The following is a 27,046-nucleotide window of genomic DNA, read 5'->3' as shown; positions in this document are numbered from 1 at the left end:
AGTGGGGAGAGCAGGAATATCCACAACAATGACAGTGGGATCCAGGGTTACTGGGGGAGGCTGGAGAATCACCAAAGGGAGCTCTACCTGCCTGTTGTGAGGTTCCAGGAAGATCAGGGGTACCCAAACTCTTAAAGGGGGAGTTGAAGCTGGTCTCAAATTAAAAATGCAGCAACACCATCTTGAGACCCTGAAGTTATGGCGCAGTTTAAAATTGAAACTGGAAAAGAATCTGCAAGGGAGGAGTCTGAAGCAGCATGGGAGGAGCCCATGGCTGGACTCAGAGGCGCTAACAGGGACACTCTCACACTGCTTAGAGTAACAACATGGAAAAGGAGCCTGAGCTGAAAGAAGTCAGGAGGGGTTTATTGAGAAGGTGCAATTGGAGCCACTGATATGTGGAGCTTTAACGTGAGGCTGTAGGAGTCATTGGGTTCACAATGAAGTTGATCAATTTGAGCATTAGCAGGAATGTGAAAATGGAAGATGCAGCCAACCATGAAGGGAGCTCAGCTGCTGGATATCTGCAAGATGATCAATGAAAGCCTCTAAGGGGCTTTCTGCAATTGGCATGGCAAACAGGCCAAAGGGCATCCAGTCATCCCAAAAGTGCAGGTTAGGCATAATCAGTATACCACAACAGGAATCGTAGGAGTGCATTATTTAAGGGTGAACATATCCTGAATGCACTCAAGCCTCTTCCAACTTCTCTGGAATTAAAATGTCAAGTAGCTGGGGTGGCACGTTGTTCACCTAGATCTTTGAGGTAGCACCTCAGCTAGAACGCCGGATCAGTGAAAGGTGAGTAGCGCAGACACAGCTCTAGGGCATGACAGTGGCTTTCTGAACAGGGTTGGGGGACCTACTATAGTTGTCCATTACTCTTTAATCTGTTGGAACTATCTATCCACAGGGAGAAGGAGGAGCGAATAATGGAGCCTGCATTCGATGATACCTTCCTGATGGCAATGATCCGATTGAGGAATAGAAGAAGGGCCTGGCACCGCCCAGCACAGCTTTGAGAAGAGGCCTGGCCTTAGGACTATGGTCCAGGATCAGGAGGTCAGACCCATCCCACAGAGGTGACTCGCATGACTAAGGGTCTACCAAAGACACTGTTTCTGTCTGGAGATGAACGAGAGATGATGTCGTACATGTTTACCCTTGCCAAGGATGTGGTAGCTTAAATCTGCCACATTCTGCAAGAGGAGCTAACACTGCATGGCTGGGAGGACATCCCCTGTAGTGTCCCTGAAGATCACTGCCAAACGCAATGTTTTGTTCCAGGGATCAACAGGGATCCTATGCAGCATTTCTCAGTCCTGAACACATAAACATATCAAGGAGGTGACAGATGCCCTCTGCAGTAAGGCTCAGCATTATGTGAAGTTCACACTCGATACTACAAGCAAGGCTGCTAGATTTCGGGGTTGCGCCGCAATCTCTGGCTTCCCTAGGGTGCAGGGTGTAATCGATTGCACACATGTGGCTTTGAGGGCTCCATGGCAGCAGCTCCTGATGTTTATGAATAGGAAAGGGCTCCACTCCCTAAATGTTCAACTGGTGTGCGATCATCAGAAGCACATCATGCACATTGTGCCAGGTACCCTGGGAGTTCCCATGACTCAATCATCCTGAGTCACTCCCAGGTACCTCACATATTTGAAGGGTCACGGCATTTGGTAATAAGGGTACTTGCTGAAACAATGACTCATCATACTCATACGTTGTCCTCAAAGTATCTCCGAGGTGGATACAACGTGGCGCATCGGTCCACACGATCCATCATTGAGCGGACCATTGGCATCCAGAAGGTGCGCTTTCAATGTTTGGACCACTCATGTCGGGTGCTGCAGTACTCTCCACAGAGGGTGTCCCACATAGTCATGGTCTGTTGCGCCCTTCACAACCTGGCGCTTCAAAGGGCGGATCACTTGGCAGAGGACAACATGGAGGAGGCTGAGAGCTCCTTGGGTGATCAAGGCCTGGAAGAGCAGGAACCTGAAGAGGGTAATGATAGGGAGCTTTCACTTGAGGATGTGATTGAAGCTGCAAGACACAGAAGCCGTGCCCGTGACACACAAGGTTCCAGGAGGAGTAAACTGCAAGCCAGGGTACCCAAGCTCATTTCTCCTGTCCCTTAGTGGCATGCAATGAACTGAAAGGCCTTTACAACCACTAACATTGAGAGAAAGGTCAGCATTGGGCGTTGGACCTCCAACCCTGATGTTACACCAGGCACTAACCTTTGGAAAGGTCAGCAGCCACAGCTGTATGTAGCCACACTGGGTAGTGAAAGGCAGCTCTCCAGCGCAAACCCTGCATCAAGTGGAGTTGATGCAATTGTGGCCTCCTGAATGAGACACTTCTTGCTGCCACAGAGTTGTGCACATGGCTGGAGAGACCATCATGGCTGCAGATCTTGTGCTTTGGCAAAAACAATGAAGACAGCTATTTGATAATGAGACATGAGTGTTGCCCTCCAATGAAACTGAGCACACATAACTCCATGTTGTCTTTTAATGAATATCATTTCCTAATTCAATTTGCAATCACTTTCAATAAAGAGGTTGATACATCTCCCTGACATTAGACAAGGGGTGAGTAACGATCATAAGTCAGCTAGATATCACATGAATGTGAGGCTCACAAAGGGAGGTGATTACAGAATGGTGGCTTGGGCCACTCTCACAATAAGAGGGTGCATAGATGCGTATGCACAATGCTTTCAAATGACAAGACCATTTTCATGGACAGCAAATGTATTTACAAAGGTGTGTGATATAAACAGTGATTGAACACCCAACATCCAGAGCTGATGTCAATGTTTCTTAATCTTTCAAACTCTACAGCTTTGTCTTGTTGCATCCCTGGCATCTGCAGCAGAGATGGAGGCAACCTGCTCATTGCTACACACTTGTCTTTGATGACTTCAACGGGTGTCCACTGAAGGGCTGAGGCCTGGAGGGCCCTGACCTGTTTTGGGCCTCCTGCTGTGAGGCAGATGCACCTTCCTCGGCCTGTACAGCTGGAGGTGAGGGTGGTCACAGGCAGAGGGGATTGGGGACAGCTGGACAGTTGCAGAATCACCTGAGTGGGTGCCCCCGGGGTGTCCAGCTGCTGGTCCTCCTCCTTGTGGGTGTCTGAGAGCCCCTGCCTGACTCCCTGAGGAGAAGGGGCACCTGGAGGGAGGTCTCGGTGCCCGCCCCCTCTTGCCTAGCCACTAATGGGTCCCACCAATGCCTATAGCGATGGAGTGCAGGTCCGAGTGCAAATCCGGCAGAACCTGCTGGACCAAGGTCTCCAAGTTGACTGCCACCCTTCCCATGGTAACCTCAAGGTGCTCACATGTCAGAGCCACAACATCAGACAGAACGCAGCTGGACTCCTCCAACGTTCACTCTTGTCTGTTGGCTGCCTCTCACAACTCTGCCTGATGTACCACTGCCTGTTTTGGCATCTCTAGCATGTTTGCTCCAGAGGCTTATCATCTGACTCAGACTCAGTGGATGGCTGTTCTCCAGCAGTCCCCAAATTTGGTGAGCTCCTGGATGTTGGCCATCCCTCTGCCAGTCTGGGATCTCTCCCTTTTGGTATGATGTGATGAGAAGGGATGGAGCAGAGGTTGGGAAGCATGCATGCCTACTGTGTATGCTGAGCCCTCCAATGTAAGGGCTGAAGATGCTGTTTGTGCAGGATGGCAGATGAGATGCTGGTGAATATGCTTTCAATGCTGATATCTCCACCAGTAATATTGTGTGAGATCCCTGAGCTGTGTGACGTTTTGACTACACAATGCCATGGTGAGAGTGTGGGTTTGGAGTGAGCTGAAAGTTGACTTACCCTGGTGGAGCGGATGAGATCATTCATCCTCTTCCTACACTGGATGGTGTTTTTCTGGCGGTTGCATGCGGACCTGACCTCTTTTGCGACGGCCTCCCAGGACAGAGAGGTAGATCCATCCTGGGGAAAAAAAATCACCTGCTGTTGACAGACGCTTTTAATTAAAGCCTCCAGGGACCTGTGGCTAAATCTTGGTGCACTCTTCTTGTTCCTTGGGGCCAGCTCTGGAGAGTAATACGTGTGTTCCGGCAGCATTTAAATATGGCGCCAGGAACTTCGGGCCCATGAGGTGATGACGGGCGGACAATCAGTGCTTGTCCCGCCAAGTGATTCCATGAACAGCTCGCCTGAGCATAGTTAATAAGGTTTCAAGCGAAAGATCAGCCCGATTCACCGATTAGCGGGGAACTCGCCGCTAATCCTGCCTGACACTGCACTTAGTCTCCACAGCGGAAAATTCAGCCCAAAATGTTTAAGAGATAGGTTCAAATCATTTTATGCACATGTAAAGACCACGGGAATTACTTACTCGAGTTAGAGATGTCTGCAGTGAGGGGTAGTATTGTTATTGGCATCTGATGAATATTAATGAACAGAAAATCATGCACATGGGTTCACATTTTCTCATATGCACTCTGGACAAGGATCAAGTTCAAAATATCACCCCTATTAATGCCGCCTTATCCTGTTCCATTGTTATATTCACTCTTTCTCTTAAAGCTATATCATTCTGTTGCAATAAAGCAGCCTCTCCACCTCCCTTGTGGATGTCTGATTATAATATATTTCATATCCACTTACCTCCAACTCTTAGTTATCCACTGATGTTAGCTATTCTTCTCAGCTGGCAATGTCAATCTTCTTGCCAGTTGAATATATCTCTACTCAAGCACATTATTCGTTATTCCTTCCATTTGTATAAAATATTTAATACTGTCATTCAAAATATTCCTTATGTTCTTCCTGGTATCGCTATTTTTTTCCTCTCTTTTTGGCCACCTTTGTTTAGCCTTACCAGTTTCTATCCTCCCTCATTACTCTATTTACTCTATGTATGGATATTAAGATCTAATTAGTACCTGTCCAATTTAGGTGAACTCCTCAATGATTGAACACTGTGTTTGGCCCATCAATATTAAATATCATGGCATTCTGAAAGATTTATTTCGGTATTTTCTGGTTATGCATTGAAACATTGAATTTGTTCTTCCCAACTCTTTCAGTGCTTGGCATTAGGAATACCCTTGGGATTGCTATTCTCAAGGTGTTACACTTCAATTTAGAATGATCGCCTCAAATTCTCTCTGCAAGATATCGAACCTGCCATTTCCTATGTGCACTATAACTTCTGTCTAGTCTCCCCCTACCTCTCTTCATAGAAGTATTACCACTATGTGGCTATCATTTACATCCAAATAAGGCAGGTAACTGCTGGCATGGTCATAGCTATTCTGTTTTACATAATTTTCTGACTTTGTGCTGGAGTGAGGCACCTCACCGAATGCGATCATTCATCCTCTTCCTACACTGGATGATGTTTTTCTGGTGGTTGCATGCGGACCTGACCTCTTTTGCGACGGCCTCCCAGGACAGAGAGGTAGATCCATCCTGGGGGGAAAAAAAAATCACCTGGTGCAGGCAGACGCTTTTAATTAAAGCCTCCAGGGAGCTGTGGCTAAACCTTGGTGCACTCTTCTTGTTCCTTGGGGCCAGCTCTGGAGAGTAATATGTGTGTTCCGGCGGCATTTAAATATGGCGCCAGGAACTTCGGGCCCATGAGGTGATGACGGGTGGACAATCAGTGCTTGTCCTGCCACGTGATTCCATGAACAGCTCGCCTGAGCATAATTAATAAGGTTTCAAGTGAAAGATCAGCCCGATTCACCGATTAGCGGGGAACTCGCCGCTAATCCTGCCCGACAACGCACTTAGTCTCCGCAGCGGAAAATTCCACCCAAAATGTTTAAGAGATAAGCTTATTGGTGATTGGAGCACCAGCTGTGCATGATTTTCAACCATTTAGAATAATCATACGCAGCCCATGCCTGAATTCCTGATATCCATTCAGGTGAGTGAGCATTGCTTCTAGAAACACGTGGCTGGAAAATTACCCTCATATGGCTGTTACATTAATGCTCTTTCCCTGAGCATGTAATCTTCAAAACTTTCATAGCCATCTACAAATCCCTCCAGGCAACTTCTTCTACAGCTTCACAAGCCTGCTCTGACTTCTGCTCTTCCAATTCTGGCAGCTTTCTGTTCCCTCTCCTTCACCATACCATATGTGGTGTAGCTAGCAGCCATCTTGCCCCTACAATCTTGGATTTCTCCTTAAATGCTTGTGCCTTGTTTTATCTTTCTCACCTCCAAACGTCTCCTTAAAAACAACCTCTTTGATCCTGCCTTTGAGTGCCTCCTGTAATTTGTTTTTCACTCTTGCTTGGGTCTGATCTCTAACTGTGAAATGTCCAGGGGCATTTTTGCTACATTAAGATGTGAATAAATATAAATTGCGATTCATTGAATGCTAACAATTAAGGTTCAACAATGTAGAAAGGAACCAAGATACCCAAATTAGACGGATTCACAATTTAATAACAGTTACTCTTAAATATCTGTCCTTCATTTAGCAAGCTTATATTAATTATATTATAATATATTATATATTCAACACATACTGAGGCCAAAAGCCATTTCTTCATCAACTTCTTACTAAGACTCTTAATTGAATATGCTGATAATTGCAATTTGAAATCTAACAATACTGAATTCATAAGCCTTCAACTAACTAATCTCCCAAGGGTTTCAAACTCTAATTTATTTTAATTTCTCTCCACTTAGTTTGTAATCCAACTCAACTGCAGTGGCAAATGATATCTTAACATAAAAGTACTATGATTGAGATAATTCTGATACAGGGGAGGGACTTTTCTTCTGAAACTGGATAGAGGTTTATTGTGGGGTACTTTGGAAGTGTTGAATAAGAACAAAAACAACAACTTTTATACTGCCTTTAATGTAATAAAGCACCCCAAGGTACCAAGGGGCATGATAAATCAAAATGTGACACCAAGCCATATAAGGATAGGGCATTTATCCAAAAGCTTCATCAAAGAGGTAGGATTTAAGGAACATTTACAAGAGGAAAGAGAGATTGAGAGATTTAGGGAGGGAAGTCCAAAGCTTAGCGCATTGGCAGCTAAAGGAATGGCCACTAATGACAGAGCAATTTTTTGAAATTATTTGTTCATGGGATGTGAACTTTGCTGGCAAGGCCAGCAGTTATTGCCTGTTCTTAATTGCCCCAGAGAAGGTGGTAGTGAGTCATCTTCTTGCACTGTTGCAGTCCATACTCCCACAAGGCTTTTAGGGAGGGAGTTTCAGGGTTTTGATACAGTGACAGTGATGGTATGTGATATAGTTTCAAGTCAGGATGGTGTGAGTGAGTTTAAGGGGAACTTAAGAGGTGATGCTATTCCCACACATTTGCTTCATTACCTATGGAGTTGCAAATGGTGCTGAACATTGTGCAATCATCAGCAAACATTCCCACTTCTGTCCTTATGTTGGAGGGAAGGTCATTGATGAAGCAGCTGAAGATGGTTGGGCTTAGGACACCACCCTGAAGAACTCCTGTAACGATGCCCTGGTGATGATAACACAGAGGGGAAGGGGACAACACCTGAGAAGAGAGAACCAACATCAGCTAACTTGGAAGCCAGGAAGGGAAGTTTGATGGTCAGCAGTTTAGTGGGAGTAGGGCTGAGGGAGCAGGAGGTGAGCTTGGAGATCAAGGTATGAGGGGAGATGGGAGAGAAACTAGAGAAAGATACAAGTTCAGGGCTAGGGCAGAGGGAAACCTTAGGGAAAGTTTGGTTAAGTGGGCCAGTGGAGGGAAGAGATGTGGCAGAGGAAGCTGATAAAATAATGTCAATCTTAGTGACAAGAAGTCCATGAGTTCCTCACACTTGTTAGAGCTGAAGGTGGAGGAGACAGGGGAGAGTTGTTGAGGAAGACAGTTTGCTTTAGAGAAAAGAAGCTGGGGTTATATTTGCATTCCAAAATAGTGAGCAATTTTCACAGGCATAAGCAGGAACTAATGGTACTTTATGTGGTCCAGCCAGATCTGGCGGTGAATGGCTGAACTATTTGCTCAGTGTATCTGTTCAAGTCTGCATTCTCTTGACTTAAGGGAGCTAGGGTTGCCAACTATAATTGAATGTATTCCTGGAGGTTTCATCACATGACTTACCTCCACGCTCCAGCCATTCACTGACCAACACACACTGCCTTCCTACACTATTTGGAAAGAAAAAAGAATTTTTAAAAAACTATTTTTTTTAAAGTCGCTATGATTTTTCTCCAGGATTGCAGACACTAGTGCCCTGGAGATTGATCTTCCATTCCTGGAGGCTCCAAGCCAATCCAGGACAGTTGACAACCTTAAAGGGAGAGGCAATAGGGGACGTGCCGAGGGAATGGTCCAGGTGAGAGAGGGAAATGGTTTTATTGGGGGCTAGGACATCAAAGGTGGAAATGAGGATGCAGTTGAGCAGATTGGTGGCAGCATAAATGACATTGAATGAGTGTTAAGCCTGAAATGATCTTCACTAGCAAAGGATGTAAAAGTAGGTAAACGTTTATTTCATACCTTAACAGACAATTAAATGTCACCAAACTCTCTCTACACCTCCTGTCTCTTTCAATGTTATAGTGCCTGATAATGACATCTTGAGAGTACAACATTTAAGGTAAATCCTTTGCAAAGTAAGTATTGTGTGCCATCTAGTGGAATAGAAGGAGAAGAACAACTTGATCCAAAATGATTTCCCAGAAATTTTTTAATTGGATTGTCAATTATTTTTTATTTTGTTTGGTATCACAAGGTGCAACTTCCGAAAATGGCGGTGGCGTAGTGGTAATGTCACCAGTCTAGCAATCCCGAGGCCCAGGCTAATACTCTGGCAACATGGGTTCAAAATCCATCAAGGCAGCTGGTGCAATTTAAATTCAGTTAACAAATCCAGAACATAAAAAAAGCTAGTTCCGGTATTGGTGACCATGACACCATTGTCAATGTTGTAAAAACCCATCTAGTTGATTAATTTCCTTCAGGGAAGGAGATCTGCCATCCTTACCTGATGTCATGAAAGTATAATAATTTTCTGAGGAGCAGATTGCATAAATGTTAAAAGATTTTGCATGTGAAGGGGAAGACTTTCCATGTGTAAAGGGCGGAGTAGGTGAAGATAGTAAAATTTTAAGAAACACAAGGGCTAGTCAATCCTTAATGTTATGGGATAGTGAGATCTGTTGTTCAGAGGGAGTATTACAGAGGCAGGTGATAATAAGTGGGGTTCATGGAGATGCTAAGCCTGTTCTATTGTGGAAGGTAAATTTAAAGAGTAAGTGGAAAACAAGTGAGGTGATTGTTGGAGTAGTGGAAAAATTGCCCATTGCAGGTGTTAAATTTATTTTAGGTAATAGTGTAGCTGGGTAACAGATGTGGGTGATGCCTATGGTAGTTGAGCAACCTATAGAGATGTTTTCAACAGAGGTGTATCAGAAAGAGCAGTGTGGATTGTTTCCAGATTGTGTGGTAATGAGATCACAGGCACATGGGTTGAAACAGGAAGAAGAGGAAGTTAAAAGGCAGGGAAAAGGTGTTGAAGTTCAATTAGCTGATATAATCTTTGATAAGATTGTTCAAGGAGAAAGAATGGAAGAGAATGCAGCTGAAATATTTAGCTCAAGGCAGTGGGTAGAGTTACAGCAAAAAGATCCATGGATGAAGCAGTTATATCAAACAGCTTACTCAGAAACAGAGGCAGAATGTATTCCAGAATGTTATTACCTTAAGGATAATGTGCCAATGAGAAAGTGGTGAACATATTAAATTTCAGTAGATGAAAAATGGATGGAAGTGCATCAGATTGTTATACTATCTGGATATAGAAATGACATACTGAGAATAGCTCATGAAATTCCAATAGGGGGCATTAGGAATTAGAAAGACAAGGCAAAAATACAAAAACATTTTTATTGGACTGGATTGCATAGAGAAGTAGTCAAATTCTGTAGAACATCTCACATGTGTCAGGTCATAGGGAAACCTATGACCTTAATCACAAACAGTCATTAAGCTGGCACCTTTAATTCCAATTCCAACATTTGAGAAACATTTCACTAGGGTCATGATTGATTGTGTAGGACCACTCTCTAAGACTAAAAGTGGAAATCAGTACTTACAATAGTGGATGTGTCTACAAGGTTTCCTGAAGCAATATCTTTGAGAAATATTACAGCAAAGAGAATTGTGGAAGAGTTGACTAAATTTTTTACAAGATATGGTTTGCCAAAAGAAGTACAATCAGATCAAGGTTCAAATTTCATGTCACAGCTGTTTAAAGAAGTAATGAACAGTTTGGAGATAAAACAGTTTAAGTCAACAGCTTACCTTCCTGAATCACACGTGGCTGTGGAAAGATGGCATCAAAGTTTAAAAACTTTGATCAGGGCATATAGTCAAGATTATCCACAGAATTTGGATAGGGGAATTCCGTTCTTCTTATTTTCTATTAAGGATGCTCCTAACACATCAACTGGATTTAGTCCTTTTGAATTAGTCTATGGTCATGATCTAAAGGGACCACTAAAGTTAAATCATGAGAAATCAGTGGGTCAAAATTCAGACACCACTCTCCTGGATTATGTATCAAACTTCAGAGAAAGATTGAACAGAGCATGTGAGTTGGCTAGGGAACATTTAAAGATATCACAGCAAGTGATTAAAGTGAAGACAGAGAGGAGAGCCACAGCTCGTAGTTTTGTTGCTGGGGGAAAAGTGTTACTTTTGTTACCAGCACTGAGTGACTCATTAAAGGCAAAGTTTAATGGGCCTTATAAGATTGAAAAGAAACTGAGTGAAGTAAATTATTTAATAAATACTCCAGATAGAAGAAAGAAGCAGAGGGTGTGTCATGTAAATATGCTTTAAAAAGTACTTTAACAGGGTAGAGGACCAAAAGAAGGTATTAGTGGTGGTAGATAAAGAGAAAGAGGTAGAAATGAAAGATTCTGAAATTGATTTCCCTCTAATTAAATTGGATAATGAGGGGGTACTTAAAAGTTTAAATGTAATATTTAGTTACCTTCCGGACAAGTGTCAAAGTGATTTGGAGAAGCTATTGAAGTCACACAAAGCTATTTTTAGAAATACGCTGGGGAAGACAAATTTAACTATACATGATATGAGTGTAGAAGATTCATCTTCAATAAGGCAATATACTTATAGATTTAAGTGCAGCAAAGTTATCATAAGTACAGAAAGAAATTGAATTCATGCTTCAAAATGCCATCATTGAGTCTAGTTGCAATATCTGGAGTTCGCCTATTGTGATTGTACCGAAACCGGATGGAACACAAAGACTGTGTGTGGACTATCGAGAGGTGAATGCAGTGATAAAAGCAGATTCATATCCTATAATATGGTTGGAAGATTGAATTGAGAATGTGGGGTGATCAAAGTTTATCACAAAGGTGACTTGCTGAGAGGATATTGGCATGTACTGTCATCAGAGAGAACAAATGAGATATTGGCTTTTGTGAAGCCAGATGGACTACATCAGTTTAAAGTCATGCTATTTGGTATGAAAAATGCATCAGCAACTTTTCAAAGACTGACAAAGTAATTGCAGGACTTAGCAATTTATTGACGACTTGATACTTTTCAGTCAAACGTGGGAAGAGCATTTACAACATCTGGAAGAGTTATTTCATCGACTACAAGAAGCTAATTTGGTGATGAACTTGGCTAAAAGTGAATTTGCAAAAGTGTAAGTTACATATCTAGGCCATACCATTGGACCTGGTAAGGTGGCTCTAAGTGATGTGAAAGCCAAAGCTATCGTGGATTTTCCCATGCCTACAACAAAACAAGAAGTTTTGAGATTTGTACCAAATTTTAGCAGTGTGGTTGCTCCATTGAATGAATTATTTAAAAAAAAACAAGAAGTTTAATTGCCACAGGAGCATTGGAAGGCATTTGACAATTTAAAAACTGTATTTACTATGACACCAGTTTTGGCAGGACCCAATTATGCCAAGCAATTTAAATTGACCATTGATGTTAGTAATGTAGGCATTGGAACAGTACTGTTGCTAGAAGATGAAACGTGAATTGAGAAACCGATAGTGTATTTTTCACAAAAGTTGAATGTACAACAGAGAAAATATTCAACAATCGAAAAGGAGATTCTGGTGTTAGCATTGCAGCATTTTGAATTTATGTTGCAAACAATTCTTGAGAAACAATTGTTTATACAGACCACAATCTTTTAAAATTTCTGGACCGATTCGAAACTGAAGTGCAAGGTTGTTCAGGTGGAGTTTTTTTACGGCAGCCATTTAATCTACAGGTTACACATGTGGCTGAATGAGAAAATCTAATTGCAGATGCATTGTTGAAAGTTTAAAGCTCAAAGAGAAATTGGACATTTAAAACCTGGATACTGGACTGAAAAGACCTCTGTTGATACCAAGGATTTAATATATATATATATTATGTTAATGCATGCATCTGGTAATGCAATAGTGTGGGTATATGGATAAGTAGAGTAGGTAGTGTAAGATGGGTTAAGAAAATGAAGCCATCTTTTAAAATTAGGATGGTTCATTTTCTCATAAGGAGGGAGGTGTCATGAAAGTATAATAATTTTCATAACTTTTTTCTGCTTTATTGTAAGGTAGGCTTATGTGGGTAAGTATAGTTAGGTCTGTCTGTGTGTGATTTAACTAAATTTGCAGTCAACAAGACAGCAGGCTTTGACTCATCAAAAGAAGCTAGGTGGTTGATATGCAACGAGTAGACGTTGATGTTGGGTTTGCATGTAAGGTGTGAAGGGAATTTGCATTTTTAAATAAATTAAGTGAGATTTGGATTTCAAATGGATCTCAGTCTGTTTACAAATAGCCAGATAAGCAAGGCTAAGGAATGTGCTTATTTTTCCCAAAGGTTATTGACAATAAATAGTAACAACATGAAAGTTTTTATATTGTTAGGAAGATACAGTTTCAAAGACATATGAAACAATAGAATTTACATATTAAGAAGAGAGAAACACATATAAAGGAGAATGAAGCTGTGTCAGGAAAAAGCATTGTGAGCTTTAACAGAAGTATGTGAAACAGTCTTAATGAAGTCTCCAGTAATTGTGCATTTGTGCTGTCTACTGAAACTGAAGCTGGAAAAAAGTTAATTGGAATTCCACTGTCCAAGGTATTTTCTTAATTTGCTGGATCTGTTTAAAGTCTAAAATCTATGCTTGGACCATTGCCTTAAAGGGGGCATAACTGGGAGCCAGATTAATTAGGAATTTTAGGAGTTATTATAGTAGTAATTTGTAGTCCTACATATGTGCTTTAAATCTTTTCTTTTGTTGATAAATATTTTAGTTTAGTTTTTTAAAAAAAAATCTAAAAGCCTTGGTGGACTTATTACTTCTGAATTCAGTGCACATATCTCAAAATAAATACAAATTGCAAAACCGTTGTGATAGCACGATCAAGTTTCCCTTGTGGATTTAGTCTGCCCAGCAAACATCATCTGCCATGTCATAACACCTGGTCTGGCCTGCAGCAATGGTGGTCAACCCTTAAGTGCCCTCTGAAATGGCCCAGCAAGCCACTCAGCTGTATCAAACCGTTCTGTCAAACTAAAAGGAATGAAACTGGATGGATCACCCGAAATTGACCTAGGCGCTGGAAACGACAATGGAGACCCTGCAAAGCTCTCCTTACTAACATCTCGCCACTTGTGCCAAAATTGGGAGAGTTGTCCCCACAGAATAGTCACACAATAGCCTGACATTGTCATACTCACGGGATCATACCTTACAGATAATGTCCCTGACACCACCATCACCATTCCTGGGTATCTCATGCCCACCGGCAGGTCAGACACAGCAGAGGTGGCGGCACAGTGACATACAGTCAAGATGGAGTTGCCCTGGGAGTCCTCAACATCGACCCTGGGCCCTATGGAGTCTCATGGCATCAGGTCAAACGTGTGTAAGTTAACCTCCTGCTGATTATCATGATCTGCCTGTCCCTCAGTTGATGAATCAGTGCTCCTCCATGTTGAACACCACTTGGAGGACACACAGAGCATGACAAGGATACAAAATTTACTCTAGGGGACTTCAATGTCCATCATCAAGGGTGGCAGGTGGCCCCAGTACAGACTGAGCTGGCCGGGTCCTAAAGGAATAGCTGCCAGACTGCAGGTAATAACTGAGCAGAAAGAGGGAAAATTTTACTTGAACTTGTCCTTGCTGATCTACCTGTCACAGGTGTATCTGTCCATGACAGTATTGCCAGGAGTGACCTTGTGCACAGTTCTTTTTGAGACGAAGTCCTGACTTCACATTGAGGATATCCATCATTGTGTAGTATGGCACTATCACCATGCTAAATGGGATAAATTTCAAACAAATCTAGCTACTCAAAACTGGGCATCCATGAGGGTCTGTGGGCCATCAGCAACAGTAGAATTGTACACAACCATGACCTATAACTTTATGGCCTGGCATATTCCCCAATCTACCGCTACCATCAAGCTGGGGGATCAACCCTGGTTCAGTGAAGAGTGCAGGAGGCATGGCAGGAGCAGCACCAGGCATACCTAAAAATGAGGTATCAAACTGGTGAAGCTATAACACAGGACTACTTGTGTGCCAAGCAGTGAAAGCAGCATGCTATAGACTGGACTAAGCGATCAACTAAGCAACCAATGGATCAAAAATAAGCTCTGCAGTCCTGCCACAATCAGTCGTGAATGGTGGTGGACAATTAAACAACTCACTGGAGGAGGAGAAGCCACAAATATCCCCATCCTCAATGATGGGGGAGCCCAGCACATCAGTGCAAAATGCTGAAGCATTTGCAACAATGTTCAGCCAACAGTGCCTAGTGGATGATCCATCTCAGCCTCCTCCGGAGGTCATCAGCATTACAGATGCCAGTCTTCAGCCAATTCAATTCACTCCACGTGATATCAAGAAACAGCTGAAGGCACTGGATACTGCAAAGGCTATGGACCCTGACAATATTCCGGCAATAGTACTGAAGACTTGTGCTCCAGAACTAGCCGCACCCTTAGCCAAGCTATTCCAGTACAGCTACAACACTGGCTGCCCAGCTATATGGAAAAATACACAAACATGTCCTCTACACAAAAAACAGGACAAATCCAACCAAGCCAATTATCACCACATCAGTCTACTCTTGATCATCAGTAAAGTAATGGAAGGGGTCATCAACAGTGCTATCAAGCAGCACTTGATTAGCAATAACCCGATCACTGACGTTCAGTTTGGGTTCTGCCTGGGCCACTCAGCTCCTGGCCTAATTTCAGCCTTAGTGCAAACATGGACAAAGGAGCAAAACCCAAGAGGTAAGGTGAGAGTAACTGCCCTTGACATCAAAGCAGCATTTGACCAAGTGTGGCATCAAGGAGCCATAACAAAATGAGTCAATCGGAATCAGTAGGGAAACTCTTCATTGGCTGGAGTCAAACTAGCACAAAGGAAGATGGTTGTGGATGTTAGAGGTCAATAGTCTCAGTTCCAGGACATCACTGCAGGCGTTCCTCAGGGTAGTGTCCTCGGCTTAACTGTCTTCAGCTGCTTCATCAATGACCTTCCTTCCATCATAAGGTCAGAAGTGAGGATGTTCACTGATGATTGCACAATGTTCATCCCCATTTGCGACTTTTCAGATACTGAAGCAGTCTGTGCCCAGATACAGCAAGAGCTGGACAACATTCAGGCTTTGGCTGATAAGTGGCAAGTAACATTCATGCCACACAAGTGCCAGGCAATGACCATCTCCAACAGGAGAAAATCCAACCATCTTCCTTTGACATTCAGCAGCACTATCAACATCCTGGGGGCTACCAATGACCAGAAACTGAACTGGACCAGCCATATAAATATCGTGGCCACAAGAGGAGGCCAGAGGCTAGGAATTCTGCTAAACTCCACTTGCCTGGAAGAGTACAGCTCCAACAACACTCAAAGAGCTCAACACCATTAAGGACAAAGCTCCCTGCTTGCTTGGCACCCCTTGTGCCACTGACACACAGTAACAGCGGTGTGTACCATCTACATGATGCACTGCGGCATCTCAACCAGGCTCCTTAGACAGCACCCTCCAAACCCACGATCACTACCATCTAGAAGGACAAGGGCAGCAGACAGATGGGAACACCACCACCTGGAAGTTCCCCACCAAGCCTTTCACCATCCTTACTTGGAAATATATCGCTGTTCCTTCACTGTCGCTGGGCCAAAATCCTGGAGCTCCCTCCCTAACAGTATCGTGGGTGCACCTACACCACAGGGACTGCAGCGATTGAAGAAGGCAGCTCACCACTATCTTCTCAAGGGCAATTAGGGATGGGCAATAAAAGTGTTGGCCTAGCCAGCAACACCCATATCCCATGAAAAAATATTTTTTTAAAAAATGAGTACATTTAGATTGTAATATGTAATAACCATGAAGTAAATAGCATATAAAGAGATGGCAAACATATTCCAGATGGAAACTATTTTACTAATAGGACCAAGGTCTTCCATGATTTTGTGAGCAGGAAAATCAATAGTACTTCAGAAGAAATGATGATTCACTGCCTGAAGCATGGTTAACCTTCAATATTTGTACAGATTGATTGCTTTCCTCCCAGGTCAGTACACATGATGTATTCAGCTTGCTTAACTATAAGTGAAGGAATATTCATTTTAAATCCCAACCCATCAAAAGTTATTCACTTTAACACAAATGTAAATGAACTGCAATGTAAGGAAGTTACCTATTTAACGGGTACAAAAGATAATACCGAAAACAATGTTTCACATCACTACAAACGGCTCTTCTATTTCCAATTATCCAGTGAATCTGTTGTAGCTTACAAACTGTAAACATTGACAAGGAGGAAACAGACTGTCTGAATGAGGATGAGGATAATGATAGGGACCAGATTTTAACTCATCAAGCACCAGGATTCCAGGAAGGAGACAGGGTAGCAAGTGGAAGGAGAAGATTAATTCTGAGGATATTCTCTTAGAATCACTTCTCCAAAATGGTTCTCCTTCTAGGAATTTTTTTATAACATACAAGTATACACAATAGTCACAGTGAATAGAAACTGTCCTGTTATTGGCCTACCTCACATCCAGAGCATTCAGAAGATAAACTGTGCCGCAAGGTAAGAGGATAGGTGATCTCCAGAAGGATGTGCCATCTGATTTCAATCTGATGTGCTTGATCATGGCCACACTGCTGCATATTTATTGGATGGGTGCAATTGACATTGTAGCTTTGCTATTAAGAACATAGAAAAAGGAGCAGCAGTAGAATATATGGCCCCCTGGACCGGCTCCACCTTTCAACACAATCATGACTGATCTTCTGCCTAAACTCTGTTTTCCTGCCTGCTCCCGAAATGAATTAATTCCCTGAGAGATCAAAAATCTTTCTATTCAGCCTTGAATGCACACAACAATGGAGCATCCACAATCTTCCAGGGAAGAAAATTTCAAAGATTCTTTGAGTAGAGAAATTTGTCCTCATCTCAGTCTTAAATGATTGAACCCTTAACCTGAGAATGTGTCCTTGTGTTTTAGATTCCCCAGTCAGGGGAAGTAACTTCTCAGTGTCAAGCCTCTCAAACCCCTTCAGAATCTTATGTGTTTCAATGAGATCATCACTCACTCTTCTGAACTTCAGAGAGGATATGTCCAATTTACTCAGCCTCTCATCTCCGTAGTTTACATTTGCTGTACTGTCTTCAAGGCAAGTGTATCTTGCCATAGATATGGAGACCAAAACTGTGCACAATACTCCAGGTGTGGTCTCACCAAATCACTTTACAATTGCAGCAAGACTTTCTTGTCCTTGTACTCCAGTGCCCTGGCGATAAATGTGTTATTTGCCTTCCCGATCGCTGGCTGTATAATGAGTGCTCATGGAATCATAGAGAATGATACGATGCAGAAGAAGGCCATTTGGCTCTTTGGTGTCACAATCAAATTAGCCCCACTGCCTTGCTCTTTCCCATAGCCCTGTAATTTTTTTTTTACTTTCAAGTATTCATCCAGTTCCTTTTTGGAAGCTACTGTTGAATCTGCTTTCACCACCCTTTCAGACATTGCATTCCAGATAACAATTCGCTGAGTCAAAAAACCTTCCGCTCATGTCATAAATGGTTTCTTTGACATTCATCTTGAATTTGGACCTTTTGGTTACTGATGCTTCTGCCATTGGAAACAGTTTCTCCCAATTAACCTGGTCAAAATGTTTCATGATTTTCAATATTTCTATCAAATCTCCGTTTAACCTACAGTGCTCTAAGGAGAACAACTCCACCTTCTCCAGCCTCTCCACATATCTGCTCACCCTGGTACTATTCAGGTAAACTTCCTCTGCATCATTTCTAAGGCCTTGACATCTTTCCTTAGTGTGTTGCTCAGAGTTGAACACCATATCCCAGCTGGGGCCTAAGCAATGTTTTACAAAGCTTTAGCATCACTTTCTTCCTTTTGTTCTCCACGGGCCGGATTTTCCTACCCCGATGTGGGGCCAAGTGGTGAGGGGTGAACTTTAAAAATGGTGGGCCAGACCTGATTCTGTGTTTCACCGGCATGGGAAAAGGTGCAGTTCCAGGCTGTCTGGAGAGAGAGAGAACTAAAACTCATGGGGCGGGATTTTCCGCACCCGCCCGCTGCTGCGATCTTCTGGTCCCGCTGCAAGCCATGGGACTTCTGGCTGGGGCACTGCCTCGCCCACCTTGGGTCCCACCCATGTTGGGGCCGGAAAATCCCGGCCAAGGTCTTTCTGGCCTCACTATAACTGGCCTGGAAAGGAGCTTGTCCTTAAAACACAAAGAGGGTTAGCTTGCTCATCACATGATCTCCTTTCGCTAACCAGCCAGTTACTCAAACATGCTCGTCAGAAGCTGGTTCCAGGTCCATTGTCCAAAGTGATTGAGTCTAATTGCTTGGTCCACACAACTGAATACACACATTATGTCTGGATGTTTTAAGATTGGTTCAGGAAATGGGTCATTCAAATTCGCCTAAATTGATTGTCTCTGGCGTGTTACTCCTAGACAGCCCGGCTCCCTGCTGATGGTTTTGTAATTTGTAGGGTACAGCTACCTGTAAATGTTCGCCCATCTTAGGAGCTGTTGTTTAAGTCACTCGAAATGCTGTTGGCTCAGTCATTTGAAACTTATCTGGTGGTTTCAGCCCACTCAATAAACAAAGTCATTTTCGATATAAAACATAGTTTTATAGCACCATGAAAATAATGTGGGCAGGCACCATCAGTCAGGAGGTGGGCTGACATTGGGAAATTCCCTGACTTCCGATTCCCACCTCCAAGATGAAAATCCGGTCTTTTGTCTTAATTAGTAAAACTAGGGATGCCATGTATGCTGTTCTAACAGCCATCTCAACATGTCCTGACAGTTCAAAGATTTATGTACATACACCCCAAGGCCTCTCTCTATTCCTTTTAAGGGAATACTCTTTAGTTTATTTAGTTTACTATTTAGTTTATATTGCCCCTCCTCATTCTTCCTGCTAAAATGTATCATTTCTCTGGATTAAATTTCATTTGTTTTTGTGTCTGGCAATTTCATTAGTCTGTTTATGCCTCCCCTGTTACAATGCTCCTTATTGTTTATCACATTGTTAATTTTGTAACATTTGCTCAATTAGAAATTATGCCCTGTATGCTGAGGTCCAGGTCATTAAATAAGTCATAAAGAGCATTATTCTAATGCTGACCCCCCCCTGGTAAAACCACTGGATACTTCTCTCCAGTTTGAAGAACAACTCTTTGGTGGAATTTTCCGGCCCTACCAGGTTTCGTGGCAGGTGGGAGCGGAGAATTCACAGATGGCAGGTAGATGGGAGACTGAGGGTGGGGAAGCTGGAGCCTGACATGGAAGACTAGAACGCAGGCACAGAAGGGGGTGGATGGGAATCGAACTGTATGAATGGGAGGGGATGCACGCAGACTCCGAAATGGGGGTGGGGCGGTGTGGTTTGTGTTAGTGTGGCACAAGAGGGATGGGTTACACAGAGACTCATGGGAGGGTTGGCTAGTGAGTCTGTGTTGTGATCAGTCATGAAGGAACGGGAGAGCTTATTGAAAGATAGCCATTGTCCCTGATCTGGGGCCAACAAGCCAGAGTGAGAGATTAAAGGCAGCTCTGGACATTTGTGGACCTCATGGTCAGAGTGAGAGATTAAAGGCAGCCCTGGGGCTTTGCGGGCCATGCTACAGGCGATAAAAGGCATGCATGTCGTAATCCTGCTCCAGGGAGGGGCAAGGCCTGTGTGCTCAATTAGGATAAGGCACAGATTGGTGTGCAGGGTGTGCTCATGGTCTTACATTAATTGATCATGGGCTTGTCTGGCTCAGTGCTGAGTTGCAGATGGGATGGTCCTGGTTCGGAGAGGCATCTGCAGTCTGTAAATGATGAAATGGTAATAAAGGTGGGGAGGGGGATAACTCGAAGCCCCCCTGGGATGGGGGATTCTTCTCTGTATGTCAACGTGCACACAACCTCGAGATGGGGGAGTGGTGGGGTGAGGGCCACTTGGGGCATGGGGACACCAACAATGGTGGGTTCGGGGCAAGAGGGCAGGAATGTCCACAACAACAATGGGATCCAGGGTTACTTAGGGAGGCTGGGGAATAGCCAGAGGGAGGTCTACCTGCACATCGTGAGGTTTTAACAAGATTCGAGGGACCCGAACACTGACAGGTGGAAGGCTGAATCTGGTCTTGAAGTAGAAATGCAGAAGCCCCGAAGTTACTGCACAGTTTAAAATCAAAACTGGAAAAGAATCTGCACGGGGTGGGGGGGTGGTCTGAGGCAACGTGGGAGGAGCCCATAGTTGGGCTTAGGGGCCCTTTCAAGCTTCTTAGAGTCACAACATTGAGTCAGAGCTGAGAGAAGGTGCAATAGGAACCCATGCATTTTTTTGCACTTTAACGAGAGACTGCCAGAGTCATTGGCTTCGCTATACAATTACTCCATTTAAACATTAACAGAGAGGTACATGAGAGTGGATAATGCAGGCAACTGTTAATTTTTTTAATTCATTCATGGGATGTGGGAGGCACTGGCTAGACAAGCATTTATTGTCCATCTCTAATTGCCCTTGCTCAAGAGGGCATTTAAGAGTCAGCCACAGTGCTGTAGGTCTGGAGTCACATGTAGGCCAGGCCAGGTAAGGACAGCAGATTTCCTTCCCTAAAGGACATTAGTGAACCAGATGGATTTTTACAACAATCAACATTGGTCATCATCAGACTTTTAATTCCAGATTTTTATTGGATTTAAGTTCCACCATCTGCCATGGCGGGATCCAAACCTCAGTCCCCAGAGCATTAGCCTGGGTCTTTGGATTACTAGTTCAGCAATAATCATTGCCTCCCCAGGAAGTACAGGTACTGCATATCTGCCAGATCATCAATGAAAGCCTCGAATGTGCTTTCTCCAATTGGCATGGATAATGGGCCAAAGGTTGTCCAATCATGGCTGAAGTGCAAGTTGAGCTTAATCAGTATACCAGGTGAGAGATTGCAGGAGTGTCTTTGGTAAGGTGGCACATTTCATGAATGTGTCCAAACCTCTTCCAACCTCCATGGGATTGAGATGCCAAGTATCAGGGTTGGCATCTTGTTCACCTTGATCTATGAGTGCGCGCCTCAGCTACAAAGCATAAAGGTAGTAGCGCAGACACAGCTTTCGTTTTGCGAGAGAAAGGTCTAATATATTTGCCCAGGATTCATTAACCTGTTGCATCTATCAGTCCACAGGGAGATGGGGGATTGAATAATGGAGTCTGTGTTCAATGCTGCCTTCTTGATGGCAGTGACCCAATTGAGGAGGACATAAGCCCGGCGCCACCTAGCACAGCTTCAAGAGGAGGCTCGGCCTGAGGTCCATGGTCCAGGGGAGCCAAGCAAGAACCAGGGGATGAGGAGGTTAGGCCCATCCCACAGAGGCCACTCGCACCACCAAGGGTCTACTTAGGAAGACTTTCCTATCTGGAGATGAGCGAAAGACAATGCTCTGCACATCTGCCCTTGGGCAGAGATGTGGTGGATCATATCTGCCACATTCTATGGGAGAATCTGATGCCCCATGAACTGGGCAGGCATGCCCTGCCAATGGCCTTGAAGGTTACCACCGCGCTCAATTTTTTTGACTGCAGATCATTCCAAGGACCCACAGGGGACCAATGTGGCATCTCACAATCCTCAACACATAAATGTATCAAGGAGGTGACAGATACCCTCTACAGTAAGGCTCATCATTATGTGAAGCTCACACCCAATGAAGCTAGCCAGGTTGCTAGATTTCTGAGGTTTACAACTATCTCAGGCTTCCCTAGACTACAGGGTGCCATCGATTGCACACATGTGGCTTTGAGGGTTCCGTGGCAGCAGCTCCTGATGTTTATGAACAGGAAAGAGTTCCACTCCCTGAACGTTCAGCTGGTGTGCGATCATCAGAAGCACATCATGCACATTTGTGCCAGGTACCCTGAGAGTTCCCATGACTCATACATTCGGAATCACTCCCAGGTGCCTCACATATTCAAAGGGCCTCAGAGATTACAGGGATGGCTGTTTTGGATAAGGGGTACCCGGTCAAATGATGTCTCATGACACCTGTGCGTCTTCCTCAGAGTGCCTTGGAGGGGGATACAACACGATGCATTGGTCTACATGATCCATCATTGAGAAGACTATTGGCATCCTGAAGATGCACTTCCAATGTTTAGACCACTCAGGTGGGGCTCTGCAGTACTGTCCACAGAGGTTGTCCCACATAGTCGTGGTCTGTTGTGCCTTCATAACTTGGTGCTTCAAAGGGGGACCCCTCGCCGGAGGGAGACATGAAGAAGGATCAGAGCTTCTCAGACAATGAAGAGCAGGAAGGGCAGAGACCTGAAGAGGGAGATGAAGATCAGCCATCGAAGGATGCCATCGAAGAAGCACGACGTGGAAGTTGTGCCCGTGCCACACTGATAGCCACAAGATTCCAGGTTGGGTAAGTTGCAGGCAGTGGGATATGGCCACATTCCTCCTGTCCCTTAGTGCCATGCCAGTGCAGTGAAAGGCCTTTACAACCAGTAACAGCGAAAGCAAGTTCAGCATCCAGACCTGCACCTTCAGCCCTCATGATTCACCAGGTCCTAATCTTTGGAAAGGTCGGTGGCGAACCCTGTATCCATGTGTACTGGGAAGTGAAATGTGGGCACAACAGCACAAATGCTGCATCAAAGGACTTGATGCAGTCATTGCCACCTTAATGAGAAACTTTTAGCGGCTGAAATGCATTCATGGCTGGAGAGACTATCATGGCTGCAGGTCTTGTGCTTTGGCATTAGCAGGCAGCCATTTCACTTTGAGAAACAATTACAGTGCTCAAAGGCCATTGAGCATGCCTACCTCCATGTTCTCTTGTAGGGTGTAAAGGTTATTGATGCATTTTGCAAACACTTCCAGTAAAGAGTTTGACACATCTCCCTGACATAGCACAAGGGTCGAGTAACTATCGGGACTCAGCCACACAGCACATGAATGTGAACCTCACAAAGCAAGGCAAACCCTGAGTGGGAGCATGGCTCACCCTTGAAATAAGAGGGCACATAGATGATAAGCACGATGCTTTCAAATGATGGGACCATTCTCAGGAACAGCAAATATATTTACAAAGATTCATGATATATACGGTGACTGAGCACCTGCGAGCCATAAGTGATGTCATAGTTTTGTAATTTTTCTAATCCTATGTCTTGGTCCATCCCAACATACGCAGCAGAGTTGTCTTTAATGACTTTGGCAGGTGTCTTCTGGAGTGCTGAGACCTTGAGATCATCCTGCTTTGGGTCTCCCACTGTGGGACAAGTGCACCTTCCTCAAACTGTAGAACTGGAAGTGATAGGGGTCACAGGCAGAGGTGATTGGTACTGGACAACATTGAAGTCACCTGGGTTGATGGCCCTGAGGTCTCTAACTGCTGTTCCTCCTCCATATAAGTGCCCGAAGACCCCTGCCTGACTCCTTGAGGAGAAGGGGCTCCTGGACGGAGGTGAAGGTACCCCACCTCCCCTTCTCGCCTAGCCACTGATGAATCCCACCTATAGAGATTGAGTGCAGGTCCGAGTGCAAATCCGGCAGGGTCTGCTAGACCAAGGTCTCTAAGGTGTCCGCCATCCTTCCCATGGAGATCTCGATGTGCTTGCATGTTAGAGCCACGACATCAGGCAGAACACAGAGTCCTTCATCCTTCGCTTTAGTCCGATGACTGCTTCTTGCATAGCTACGTGGTTTTCTGCTGCCTGTCGTTGCATTTCCAGCATGTTAGAGATGGCCGCTTGCAGAGGCTCATCATCAGGCTCAGGCTCAGCTGGTGCCTGATCTCCAGCAGTCCTCTGAGTGCCGGAGACCTGGGCTGCCACTGCCTCTGACTGCTGTGGAAACTTGTGAATGAGGTGTTCCCCAGAATGTGACCCTGAGCCTAATCTAGATCCATGACCCACTGGGGTGTGTGTCTCTGCACTGGTGGAGTGTGCAGCTGAATGCAGTGATGGTTCTTCATCTGATGCTTCCTCCTCTGAGGTGGCCTGGGGACTGGGCCTATGGTTGGTCTGGAGCTCTATCTGGGCCTGCTGCTGCCTGTAAGAGAGGGAAGATAGATTTAGGTCATATGCAGACAGAATGCAACATTGTGGTAAAGTGAGGTACCCTGTCCCTTTAAGAGAATGCAAGTCTACTGATCATGTGCCAGCACTGATGAATCACAGTACAGTGCGGGCAGCTGGGAACTGTAAGTCTAGTTCTGTAGGTTTTTGAGTGAGCACGTATGATCTGGTGCTCTGCCCTATGTCTCGATAAACCATCACTGTTTATTCTTACATCAGCCTCTCCCCATTATTGATTGCAAACAGCAACTGATGAGAACATAGGAAGGCGTGCAGCTAGAGTTCGGTTGGCCAACGAACTCATTCACCTAAGACTTAAAAATGTCATCCACTATGATTATCAGGATGTGATCAATTCATGGAGAGCTCGTCCATACTGGCTTCCTGGGAGAGGCCGATCTCATCTTCCCCAGAGGAGCGATCTTTTTCTTAGCTGGCTTGGTGGCACCCTCCTCAAACTGGAACAGCTTCTGGACGTCTCCCATCCCTCCTCCCATCTGGGATATCACCCTCCAGTTGTGGGCTTGGCCTGCATGAAGATAAATTGAATGGAACGTGATGAGAAGAGATGGAGGAGAGGTTGGGAGGCATTCATGCCTGCTGTGTGTGCTGAGCCCTCCCCAGTAACAGCTGAGGATGGAGTTTGTGCAGCATAATAGATAAGATGCTGGTGATGTTAAAGTGTCTGTGAGACAATCAGTGCTGATGTCTCCCTTGCTCATATTGTGCGAGATCCTTAAGCAGTGTAACCCTTTGAGCGCATGATGCCATAATGAGAGTGAGAGATTGGGGTGAATTGAAGGTTGACTTACCCTGTCGGAGCGGATGAGATTATTTACCCTCTTCCTGCACTGGGTGGTGTTTCTTGGGCGGGTGCCCAATGAGTTGACCTCCCTTCCAACCGCCTCCTAGGTTGGCGACATGAGGCTGGTGGGCCTCCTGGAGCCATCCCTCAGGTAGGGAACATCCTGGTATTAGTGGGCTCCATGGATGAGGGCCTCAAGCGATTCATTGCTGAACCTTGATGCAGCTTTTTTCTTCAGTGGAGCCATATCAAGAAGTTTTCTGCACACATCTGGCCAGCTGATTGTTATGTGTGTGTTCAGGTGGCATTTAAATATGGCACCCAGACCTTCGACCTCATAAGTAATGGCGGGGCCACTCATTGGCTACTTGCAGTGGCAGAGAGTGAAGTTGAGGGGCTCACAGGCAAAGAGGACTTGATGGGAGAGGACAGCCTCTGAGATTCCTGAGTGGATGACCCAGAGGTATCTAACTGCTGCTCCTCCTCCCTTTGGGTGCCTGGGGGCCCCAGCCTGACTCCTTGAGGGGAAAGAGCACCTGGAGGGATGTTGAGGGGCCCTGTTTCCCTCCCGCATTGCCACTGCAGGAACTCACCCATGGCTCCCATGACGGTGTGCAGATCTGCACATATCTCCACTTTCTGCTAGACAAGGGTCTCCAAGGCATCCACCATCCTCTCCTTGGAGACCTCCATACATGCACATGTGGCCACCACTTCATCAGAGAGCAGGTGGACACACTCCTTTGGCTCGTGAGCCACTTTGTTGAGGGCTTCCAACAGCTCTGCCTGATGATCCCCTGCCTTCAGCTGGCTCCCCAGGATGAGTTGGAAGGCCAAATCCAGATGATTTTCACCTGACTCAGACCTTAAAGATGCCTCCTCCTCCTCCTCCTCCACCAATTGCCAGAGAGCTCAGCCGAACCTGCCTCCTCCTGCTGTGGACATGTGTCCATGTGGTGACCACCAGATTGTGAACCCTGGCCTGGTCTAGATCTAGGTCTCACTGAGGTGTGTGTCTCTGCACTGGGGGAGGGTGTGGGTAAGCGCTGTGATGGATCTTCCAGTTGCTTATTTCCAGTTATTTAATAGATGGGGTGTCCCCTTGTCTGGAGGTGAGGTTCTGGGTGGAGCTGCAGGACTGTCTGGCTGAGGGCATCAGTCACTTGGCAGAACTCCCTGTGAACCAAAGTAGAGATAATTAGTGCATGTCAGCAGAGTCAAAAGCAGGAGAGAGAGTACTCACAGTTGCGTTGAGAGAGGGATGATGTGGTGCAGGATCTTCACGAGGGTGTTTGCCGCTGACTTCAACATAATCGCAGGCACGATCCATGTCTTCACCAGTCAGCGCAATGGCACACTCTTCAAAGTGGGTGAGGGGCCTAATGTGGGCCACTCCACCTCCAGTCTGGGATCTCTACCTGCTGATGTGGGCAGGCCTCTCCTGCATGAAAATAGATGGAGAGAGTGTGAGCAGGACACAAGGCACTGAGTGGAATATTTGTGTGGTGAGCAGAGCCATGGACAGGATGAGGACGAGACGGTATGAGCCTGATGGAAATGTGAGACTGTGTGACATCAAGGAAGCACTTTACTGAGTATGGCATCA

Source organism: Cetorhinus maximus, chromosome 1, assembly GCF_964194155.1.
Source record: "Cetorhinus maximus chromosome 1, sCetMax3.hap1.1, whole genome shotgun sequence".
Lineage (NCBI taxonomy): Eukaryota > Metazoa > Chordata > Chondrichthyes > Lamniformes > Cetorhinidae > Cetorhinus > Cetorhinus maximus.
Note: the sequence above shows the minus strand (reverse complement) of the source record.